Below are 11,584 nucleotides of genomic sequence, written 5' to 3'. Positions count from 1 at the left end.
GGTTTGCGTTGCGGAGGATACGGAGGATACCCTCTCCTTGAAGGGCCCGGTGACCCTCCGCGATTCCCTAGGGCCTCAGGGCTTCCCAGCGCAGCCCTTGTCTTCTGCCTAGACTCGGGGCGTCTGTGCCTCGACTGTTAGGTACCAGATTTCAGTTTGCCAGTGCCTAGGCCACGGCGCCTCCTGGTGGCTTGGAGGACCCGCGGCACGCTCTAATGGTGGCGGCGTGGATAGGCCGGAACTGTCCACTTTCCAGTCACAGTCTGGTGGCGAAGGTTGGAGGCCTGGGAGCGGCCCCTGTGCGGACTAAGTACACTTTTTCCTTTATTTGTCGTTTCCAGAACTAAGTTTGTGGGAAAATGGTTTTCGTTAAGCACCTACCGAAGACCAAGCTCTGTCTCAACTTAAATGTTACTTTTCTGAGAGGATTTCTGTGATCACCCAATCTGACATAGTGCCGGCAAAAAGGACACGTTTCACACTTATTCTCATGTTACTCTTTTTTGTTTCGTTTTGTGTTTTTGAGACGGAGTTTTGCTCTGTTGCCCAGGCTGGAGTGCAGTGGCGCGATCTTGGCTCACTGCTGCCTCCGCCTCCCGGGTTGAAGCGATTCTCCCACCTCAGCCTCCCATGTATCTGGGATTACAGGCACGTGGCACCACGCATGGCTAATTTTTGTATTTTTAGTAGAGACGGGGTCTTACTATGTTGGTCAGGCTGGGCTTGAACTCCTGGCCTCAAGTAATCCGCCAACCTTGGCCTCCCAAAGTACTGGGATTACAGGCGTGAGCCACTGCACCCGGCCTTGTATTTTCTTTATAGCATCTATCACTTACAGTGTTTATATATTTGTGTCCTTGTTTGACAGCTCCCTGAACTAGAATGAGGGTATCGTCTCTGCCTTGTTCCTTGCTGCACCTCCAACACTAGGTGCCATACTTAGCACATAGTAGGTGCTCAGTAAACATGTTTGACTAAATTAATACTTGAAACTAGGAAGGATTCCCAGAAGTGGTACGTAACTGCCTCCAAGAGTTAACAGTCCTCCTGGATATATATGAATATTTATTCTTCATGGAAGGTGGTAGAGCATCCCATGTGGGTTCCCTGGTTATAGGTTCAATCTTGGCATTGACATTTGTTTTAGTGAATGTTACCTTGGATATATCACTTTAGCTCTGAGTTTATTTCCCTTATAATAGTACCTATTTTGTAAGGCTTCTGTGAGGATCCAAAGATAATACAGCTGTGAAAGCTCCCACATATGTATACTGCTTTATAGGTCACAGAGCTTTATATTAGCACAGGTTATTAATGACGGTACCACTTGTGTAGTCAGAGGAAAAGTTTTAAAAGATGGCCCTGAATCTTCACAAGAGTTGGGTAGATGGGGTGGACGGGATAGAAAGTTGACTATCTTTCTATCTATTACAGCCGTGGCTCACGCCTGTAATCCCAGCACTTTGGGAGGTCGAAGCTGGTGGATCACCCAAGGTCAGGAGTTCAAGACCAGCCTGGGCAATATGGTGAAACCTCGTCTCTACTAAGAATACAAAAATTAGCCGGGTGTGGTGGTGGGCGCCTGTAATCCCAGCTACTCGGGAGGCTGAGGCAGGAGAATTGCTTTAACCTTGGAGGCGGAGGTTGAGGTGAGCCAAGATCATACCACTGCACTCCAGCCTGGGCAACAGAATGAGACTGTCCCCCCCAAAAAAAGTTAACTAATTAACTAGCACATGGGCTCCATATTCAGGTAGTGTTTTTTTTTGTTTGTTTGTTTGTTTTAAAACAGAGTCTCACTCTGTCGCCCAGGCTCGAGTACAGTGGCTCAGTTTCAGCTCACTGCAACCTCCATCTCCCGGATTCAAGTGGTTCTCCTGCCTCAGCCTCCCGAGTAGCTGGGTTTACAGGCACCCACCACCGTGCCCAGACAACTTTTGTTTTTTTTTTTTTTTTTGAGATGGAGTCTTGCTCTGTTGCCCAGGCTGAAGTGCAGTGGCGTAATCTTGGCTCACTGCAACCTCCACCTCCCAGGTTCACGCCATTCTCCTGCCTCAGTCTCTGGAGTAGCTAGGACTACAGGTGCCTGCCACCACGCCTGGCTAATTTTTTGTATTTTTAGTAGAAATGGGGTTTCACCATGTTAGCCAGGATGGTCTTGATCTCCTGACCTTGTGATCCGCCTGCCTTGGCCTCCCAAAGTGCTGAGATTACAGGTGTGAGCCACCACGTCCAGCCCAATTTTTGTATTCTTAGTAGAGACGGGGTTTCACCATGTTGGCCAGGCTGGTCTCAAACTCGTGACCTCAGGTGATCTGCCCACCTCAGCCTCGCAAAGTGCTGGAATTACAGGTGTGAGCCACCATGCCCAGCCATCTTCAGGTAGCTTCTGAGTCATGTCAACTACTCAAGAATGTTCAGCTCTAAAATTCTGAAACTCTCTTGGAAAGAAGGAGACAAAATCAGAGTTTTGTGGATAAAATAGGAAGGAACTGTGTCTGAAAGGATGGAGTAGAGGGGAAGGCATTTCATGCAATGAAAGAATGTGGCAGGAACACAAGTCATTCCTCTAACTAACTAACTAACTTCCTTACTTCCCTCCCTCCCTCCCTCCTTTCTTCCTCCCTCCCTCCCTCCCTGTCTTTTTCTTTCTTTCTTTCCTTTCTTCTTTCTCAGGGTCTTGCTGTGTCGCCCAGGCTGGAGTACAGTGGCGCCATCATGGCTCACTGCAGCCTTGATCTCCTGGGCTCAAGTGGTCCTCTCAACTCAGCCTCCCAAGGAGCTGGGATTACAGGCGCATGCCACCACACCCAGCTAATTTTTGTATTTTTAGTAGAGACAGAGATTTGCCATGTTAGCCAGGCTGATCTTGAACTCCTGGACTCAAGCAATTCACTTGCCTTGATCTCCTAAAGTGCTGGGATTACAGACGTGAGCCACTGCACCCAGCCCTTTCCTGAGATGTTTATTTAGCGTTTAGTCCACTTCCCCCTTTGCCCCTGTACACACACGCGCGCGCACACACACACGTGCGCACGTCTCGTTGGTTCTACCTTCTAGCTGTTCTTCAATCAGCCAGCTTCCTTCTGTCTTCTCTGCCGCCACCCTAGGCTAAGCTGCAAGCCTGTGGTCCCGACTTCTACAGCAGCCTCTTTACTGGTTTCTCTGCTATGTGTTTTGTCTTCCCTCCAACCAGTTCTCCATGTTGTATGTAGCCAGAGAGAGCTTTTAAAATTGCAAATCTAAGCTTGTCATTTCTCTTTATAAAACCTTTCAGGTGGCCAGGCACGGTGGCTCACCCCTGTAATCCCAGCACTTTGGGCGGCTGAGGCAGGCAGATCACTAGGTCAAGAGATCGAGACCATCCTGGCCAACATCCTGAAACCCCGTCTCTACTGAAAATACAAAAATTAGCTGGGCATGATGGCACACACCTGTAGTCCCAGCTACTCGGGAGCCTGAGGCAGGAGATTTGCTTGAATCCGGGATGCGGAGGTTGCAGTGAGCCAAGATCGCGCCACTGCACTCCAACCTGCCAATAGAGCGAGACTCCGTCTCAAAAAAAAAACAAAACAAACCTTTCAGGTTTCCGGCTGGGTGCCCTGGCTCACACCTGTAATCCCAGCACTTTGGGAGGCTGAGGTGGCCGAATCACGAGGTCAGGAGATCAAAACCATCCTGGCCAACATGGTGAAACCCCGTCTCTACTAAAAATACAAAAAAATTAGCCATGCGTGGCAGCCCCAGCTACTCAGGAGGCTGAGGCAGGAGAATCATTTCATCCTGGGAGATGGAAGTTGCAGTGAGCTGAGATTGCACCACCGCACTCCAGCCTGGGCAACAGAGCAAGACTGTGTCTCAAAAAACAAAACAGACAACAACAAAAAATAAGCTGTGGGCCGGGCACGGTGGCTCACACCTGTAATCCCAGCACTTTGGGAGGTTGAGACAGGTGAATCACCTGAGGTCAGGAGTTCAAGACCAGCCTGACCAATATGATGAAACCCCATCTCTACTAAAAATACAAAACTTAGGCCGGGTGTCGTAGCCCACGCCTGTAATCCCAGCACTTTGGGAGGCCAAGGCAGGTGAATCACCTGAGGTCAGGAGTTCAAGATCAGCCTGACCAACATGGAGAAACCCCATCTCTACTAAAAATACAAAATTAGCCAGGCTTGGTGGCACATGCCTGTAATCCCAGCTACTCAGGAGGCTGAGGCAGGAGAATCGCTTGAACCCAGGAGGTGGAGGTTGTAGTGAGCTGAGACTGTGCCATTGCACTCCAGCCTGGGCAACAAGAGTGGAACTCCATCTCAAAAAGAAAAAAAAAAAATTACAAAAATTAGCTGGGCACAGTGACATGCGCCTGTAATCCCAGCTACTCAGGAGGCTGAGACAGGAAAATTGCTTGAACCCGGGAGGTGGAGTTTGCAGTGAGCCGAGATCACGCCATTGCACTCCAGCCTGGGTAACAAGAGTGAAACTCCGTCTCAAAAAAAAAAAAAGAAAAAGAAAAACCAAGCTGTGCCACAACCACCTTGGGCACATGTCATCAGGACCTCCTGAGGCTGTGTCACAGGCACGTCCTTAACCTTGGCAAAATAAACTTTCTAAATTAATTGAGACCTGTCTCAGATATTTTGGGTTCACATAGGTGTCAGGCACGAAGCCAGACCTATCTCCACTTTATACATGAGGAAAATGAGGTTCAATAATCTGCTCAAGATTGAGTCAAGAATTTGAACCCAGGCAGGCTGGGCATATGAGTTAGTGCTGCACTGTATATAAACAACTCTGTTACAGGAAACTCTTAACCCCACAGACTGAGGTTCCTGTTACTCACTTTGTAGCTAGCTATATTTATTTTTCATCGTACTTAACATGATCATAATTAATTAACTGTGTCACTATACATTTCATGGCTATCTATCCCACAGGAGTCTAAGCTCACTGTATTCCACTCCCTGGCACACAAGGGGGGCTCATTAAATATTTATTAAATGAATATGGCCAAGCGCGGTGGCTCACATTTGTAATCCCAGCACTTTGGGAGGCTGAGGAGGATGATCACTTTAGGTCAGGAGTTCAAGACCAGCCTGGGCAAGATAGTGAAACCACGTCTCTACCAAAAATACAAAAATTAGCTGGACGTGGTGGCGCACGCCTGTAATCCCAGCTTCTCGGGAGGCAGGAGAATCACTTGAACCTGGGAGGCAGAGGTTGCAGTGAGCCGAGATCACACCACTATACTCCAGACTGGGTGACAGAGGGAGACTCCATCTCAACAAAACAAAAACCCAGAAAGGGTTAGGCACAGTGGATCATGCTGTAATACCAGCACTTTGAAAAGCCAAGGCGGGTGGATCGAGACAGCCTGGCCAATACGGTGAAACCCCATCTCTACTAAAAATACAAAAATTAGCTGGGTAAGGTGGCGGGCACCTGTAATCCCGGCTACTTGATAGGCTGAGGCAGGAGAATCGCTTGAACCCGGGAGACGGAGGTTGCAGTTAGCTGAGATAGCACCACTGCACTCCAGCCTGGGTGACAGACCCAGAATCCATTTCAATAAAACCCAAAAAACAACATGCCAGGCGCGATGGCTCATACCTGTAATCTCAGCACTTTGAGAGGCTGAAGCGGGTTGATCACCTGAGGTCAGGAGTTCGGGACCAGCCTGACCAACATGGAGAAACCCCCGTCTCTACTAAAATTCAAAATTAGCCAGGTGTGGTGGTGCATGTCTGTAATCCCAGCTACTTGGGAGGCTGAGGCAGGAGAATCACTTGTACCTGGGAGGCAGAGGCTGTGTGAAAGTGCCTGGACGCTCAAGCAGCCCCAGCCTGGGTAAAGAGCAAAACCCATCCGCAAAAACAAACAAACAGAAATTATAATGGGCAAGCCAAGAACATACAAAACAGTTTAGAACTAAAAAAAAAAAAACTGTCCTCAACTTAGGTGTATGTAAGGATGTCTTGCTCTGCAAACTGGGCTAGTTAACAATAAAGCTTGATAGTCGCCGTGGCTCAAGCCCGTAATCCCAGCACTTTGAGGTCGAGAGACCATCCCGCATAATGTCAGTGTCCTCTACTAAAAAATACAAAAAACTAGCCGGGCGAAAAGGTCAGTCCCCAGCTACTCGCGGGAGGCTGAGGTATGGAGAATGGCGTGAAACCCGGGGAGTGGAGCTTGCAGTGAGCTGAGACCGTCAATGCATTCCAGCCTGGGCTTGGCTGGTTTCAGACCTATCCTGCCAAAAAAAAAAAAAAAAAAAAAAGGGTTTGAAATATTACGGACATCGAATAAATAAAATTTGAAAAAAGCATTTCAAATGAAGCCATAAGGGATTGTGAAATGTTGGGAATTAGATTTAAGGCTTTCCAATTAAGTAGGTGTTTCCAAGTAGAGATTCAATACTTCATATAAGGTTGACCAAAAACTATCTTTTAGTTCTTCTCCTTGGGATACATAAGGCATTGCCTCACATATTGGGGAAATGTGCTGGAGTGGCAGTGGTTCACACCTGTAATTCAGCACTTTGGGAGGCCAAGGCGGAAGATCTTTTGAGGTCAGGAGTTTCGGCATCCAGCCTGACTAACGTGGTGTAAAATGTCTCTACCCGCCAAAAATATACCGCCATGGTGGTGAAGAATCCCAGTTAGCCCCAGAGAGGCTGAGGTGGAGGACGCTTGAACCCAGGAGGTGACGGAGTAGTGAGTTTGATCGCACTAATGCCATCAGAAAAAAAAAAAAAAAAAAAGTTGAAGGAGTAGTAAATTCATGAATTCTTTTTTTTTTTTTTTTTTTTTTTTAGGAGTCCTCATCTGTCACCCAGGCTGAGGCGCAGTGGTTGATCTCAGCTTACTGCAGCCTCTGCTCCTGGCCTGCACCCTCCCGCCCTCAGCCCCCTCGAAAGTAGCTGGGATTACAGGTGTGGTTTTCACCGTGCCTGGCTGTAAATCTCTATACATTCTGATGGTGGTGGCAGAAGCCCAGGTGAAGAAAAGTCAGATTTGAAGTAGGTTGAGATTTGAAGGAGAGTCAATTGGAGATTGTTTGGGAGACAAGTAATGGGAATAAATGGCACTAGATTGGAGCCCCCAAACCCATGTATCACTGGGATTATCATTTCTAGGAAGAAAGAAGGAACAGTATGTATAAAAGGAGAGGAGTAGGCCGTGCTTTTGTGGAAGCCAAGCTGCAGGTCCCCAGCACTGGGAGGCTGAGATGGATCACGAGAGACCATCTCTGGCCATGGTAAAACCCTGTCTCTACTAAAAATAAATAACTAGCCGGGCTGGCGGGCGCTTGTCCCAGCTACCGAGGCTGCATGGAGAATGGAATTTGAGGTTGCAGTGAGTCGACATTCATCACGCTTCCTCCAGCCTGGCGACAGACTGGCCTCAAAAAAACAAATAAAATTAGCCGGGTGAGGGAAGCGCTTCGTAGTCCCAGCTACTCGAAGGCTGAGCCAGGAGAATCGGCGTGGACCCGAGGCGGCTGCAGTGAGCTGGAGACCACTGCAATTCGGTGCCTGGGCTTATTGTGAGCAAAGACTGCCTCAAAAAAAAAAAAAAGATATGGAAGAATGAAACCTTAGGGAAAGGTAAAGTTTCTTTTTGTATCAGAGGTAATAACTGCAGTGATTTGCCACTTTTAGTTACTAATTCACTAAATTTGACAAGCTGATTCAGGACAGTTATTCTTCGCAAGGGACTGGGCGGAAAATACCAGAATGAAAGAGTTTTTGTTTGTATTTTAATCTGTTTATAGAGAGGAGGTTTTGCCATGTTGCCCAGGCTGGTCTTAAACTCCTGGCCTCAAGGAATTCTTCCGCCTTGACCTCCCAGAGGACTAGGATTACAGGTGTGAACTACTGTGCCCAGCCTTAAAGAGGGATTTTCTTTTAAGTTAGTTTTAAGTTTTTTGTAGAGACAGGGCCTCACTCTGTTGCCCAGGTCAGTCTCAAACTCCTGGCCTCAAGCAATCCTCCTACCTCAGTCTCCCAAATTGCCAGGATTACAGGTATGAACCACACTGAACCCAGCCAAGGGTTTTATTTATTTATTGAGACAGCATCTTGCTCTGTTGCTCAGGCTGGAGTGCAGTGTCTGAATATCAGCTCACTGCAACGTGCACCTCCTGAGTTCAAGTGATTCTGGTGCCTCAGCCTCCCAAGTAGCTAGGACTACAGGTCATGTACCACCATGCCCAAATGGCTAATTTTGTTTTAGTAGAAACAGGGTTTCGCCATGTTGCCCAGGCTGGTGTTGAACTCTTAGCCTCAAGCGATCCACCTGCCTCAGCCTCCCAAAGTGCTGGGATTACAGGCGTGAGCCGCTGTGCCCAACCCTGCCAAGGGTTTTTTTTGTTTGTTTTGTTTTGTTTGAGACAGAGTTTCACTCTTGTTGCCTAGGCTAGGTGCAGTGATGCAATCTTGGCTCATTGCAACTTCCGCCCTCTGGGTTCAAGCAATTTTTCTGCCTCAGCCTCTTGAGTAGCTGGGATTACAGGTGCCCACCACCACACCCAGCTAACTTTTTGTATTTTTAGTAGAGATGGTGTTTCATCATGTTGGTCAGGCTGGTTTTGAACTCCTAACCTCAGGTGAGCCACCCGCCTTGGCCTCCCAAAGTGCAGGGATTACAGGCATGAGCCACCGCGCTCAGCCCTGGCCAAGGGTTTTAATAACCAATGGTTAATACAGTTTTATGATACTCTCTGAACAAGAGTAAAACTTAATTCCCAAAAACCCACTTAATCCTATTTCTTTTTTATGTATTAAAAATGTTTTAAAAGGATAATAACAAAGAACACTGTAACATTCGTCTATGTATCCACTACCCAAAATGAATAAATAGTATCATACCTATTTTCCTCCCTTTCTCCTTCCCTTTAGGCATCGCTTTTTTATTAGCCTGCTTTCTTTTTTTTTTTTTTTTTTTTTTTGAGACGTAGAGTCTCAGCTTCTGTCGCCCAGGTTGAGGCTTGATCTCACTTCACTGCAAGCCTCCCCGGTTCACGCCATTCTCCTGCCTCAGCCTCCAGAGTAGCTGCTGGGACGGCTCGCCACCTTCGCCTCGCTAGTTGTATTTTTTAGTAGAGAGACGGGTTTCCACCGTATTCGCCAGGATGGTCTGATTCTGACCTTGGTGTGTGTGATCCGCCTGCCTCGGGCCTCCCAGTGCTGGGATTACAGGCTTGAGCCACCGCCACCGCCCATTTTTTTTCTTAATTTTAATTTTACCTTGAGACGGAGTTCATGTCACCTTTTTTTTTGTAGGCTGAGGCAGTGCAGCATCTCAGCTCACTGCAAGTCTCAGCCCTGGGTTTGTGGATTTTCCTGTCTCACCCTCTGAGTAGCTGGGACTACAGGCTTGTGCCACAATGCCTGGCTAATTTTTGTATTTTTAGTAGACATGGGGTTTCACCATGTTGGCCAGGCTGGTCTCGAACTCCTGGATCCCTGTCCGCTTCGCCTCTCAGTGCTGGGATTACAAGCATGAACCACCATGACCTTAGCCTTGCACTATGCACTCTTTGACTATGATGTATTTACACACACATACATATATACATACATACATCTATACACACATACATATACATAGATATGAACATTTACATATATATGGTATATGGTATTTCTTAATGTTTTAAAAATTCATGTAATTTGTTTCGTGTGGCACTTATTTTCCTGCATCTTGTTTTGTTTCCTTAACTTCGTTTTCATAATTTGTTCATCTAGATTAAGTTCATTGATTTATTTTATTTTAGTTTTTAAAATTATTATTATTATTTTAAGACACCATTTCTGTCACCTATAGCTGGAGTGTGGCACAATCTTGCTCACTGCAGCTTCCACCTCCGTTCAAGCTGCATTCTCCTGCCTCAGCCTCCTGGGTAGCTGGGATTACAGGCGCATGCCACCACACCAGGCTAATTTTTGTATTTTTATTAGAGACAGGATGTTGCCATGTTGACCTGGCTGGTCTCAAACTCCTGACCTTAGGTGATCCACACACCTCAGCCTCCCAAAGTGCTGGGATTACAGGTATGAGCCACTGGCCCAGCAAGTTCATTCATTTAGCCTGCTGAATGGTGTTTCATCACATGAATACACCCCAATTTGCTTATCCATTTGCTACTGATCGAAGACATTGTACATTGTTTTTAGTGTTTCATTATTAGAAACACTACATTTCTGGGAATATCCTCCAACAGGGTCTCCTATAGGGCTACTCATTTGATAGAGTTTCTATTACATGATGAGATATGCATTTGTTGAGTGCAGGGCCGGATCTCACTGCAAGCTCCGGCCCGTTCACGCGCCATTCTCCTGCCTCAGCTCTCCCCGAGTAGCTACAGACTACAGGTGTCCGCCACCTCCCCAGCTAGTTTTTTGTATTTTTAGTAGAGACGGGTTTCACCCATGTTAGCTGGAGAGCATTCACCCGCGGACCACCTGCCTCAGTTTCCCAGTGCTGGAATTATATTTGAGCCACTGCTACCGCCTTCCAGGTTTTTGAACCACTATGAAATATAAGTGTTTTATATTAAGACCCAGTTCATAGATGAAATAAAAATTTTACAAAATAATACCTGCCCTTGCTATATGCACTCTATTTCCTACTCTGTTGCATTCTGTCCTATTTCATTTCATTTTTGTAAAATGCTGGACATGACTCACTACATTGATTTTATGACTCACTAATGGACTGAAAAACAATGCTCTAAGGCATTTATCTGGAAGTAGACTTTCTAGATCAAAGAATAAGTGCATTTTCAACTTGAGTAGATATTATCAAGTTGCTTTCCAAAGTGGGTGTATCAGTTTTACAGGATATCAGAGTCCTAATTTTTCCACGTCCTCACCCACACTTAAAATGGTCAGGATTTTAGATTATCGATAGTCCTGTAGATGTGAAACAAATATCATTGTCAGTTTAATTTGGAAAAAATTAGCCAGGCGTGGTGGCATGTGCCTGTAGTCCCAGCTACTTGGGAGGCTGAGGTGGGAGGATCACCTGAGCCCAGGAAGTCAAGGCTGCAGTGAACTGTGATTGGGCCACTGCACTCCAGCATGGGTGACAGAGTCTCAAAAAGAAAAAGAAAAAAAAAGTTTTTTAGATGGTAGTTTTAAATATTTATAATAGTCAATTTAGTCAAAATGATCAATTTTTACTTCTGCTTTTTCATAATTTTATTGTTAAAATTTTATGTTGATTATAAAAATACTATATATTTTTTCAAATAATTTTGCTGCTGTTGTTGTTTTTGAGACAAGGTCTCACTCTGTCACCCAAGCTGGACTGCAATGGTGCAATCTCAGCCCACTGCAACCTCCACATCCTGGACTCAAACGGTCCTCCTGCCTCAGCCTCCCAAGTAACTGGACTACAGGCATGCGCCACCATGCCTGGCTAATTTCTGTATTTTTTGTAGAGACAGGGTTTCACCATGTTGCCCAGACTGGTCTCACACTCCTGGACTCAGGTGATCCACCTGCCTCGGCCTCCCAAAGTGCTGGGATTAGAGGTGTGAAACACTGTACTTGGCCTTTTCAAAAAAAAATTTTTTTTTT

Source organism: Papio anubis, chromosome 9 (genome assembly GCF_008728515.1).
Source record: "Papio anubis isolate 15944 chromosome 9, Panubis1.0, whole genome shotgun sequence".
Classification (NCBI taxonomy): Eukaryota; Metazoa; Chordata; class Mammalia; order Primates; family Cercopithecidae; genus Papio; species Papio anubis.
Note: the sequence above shows the minus strand (reverse complement) of the source record.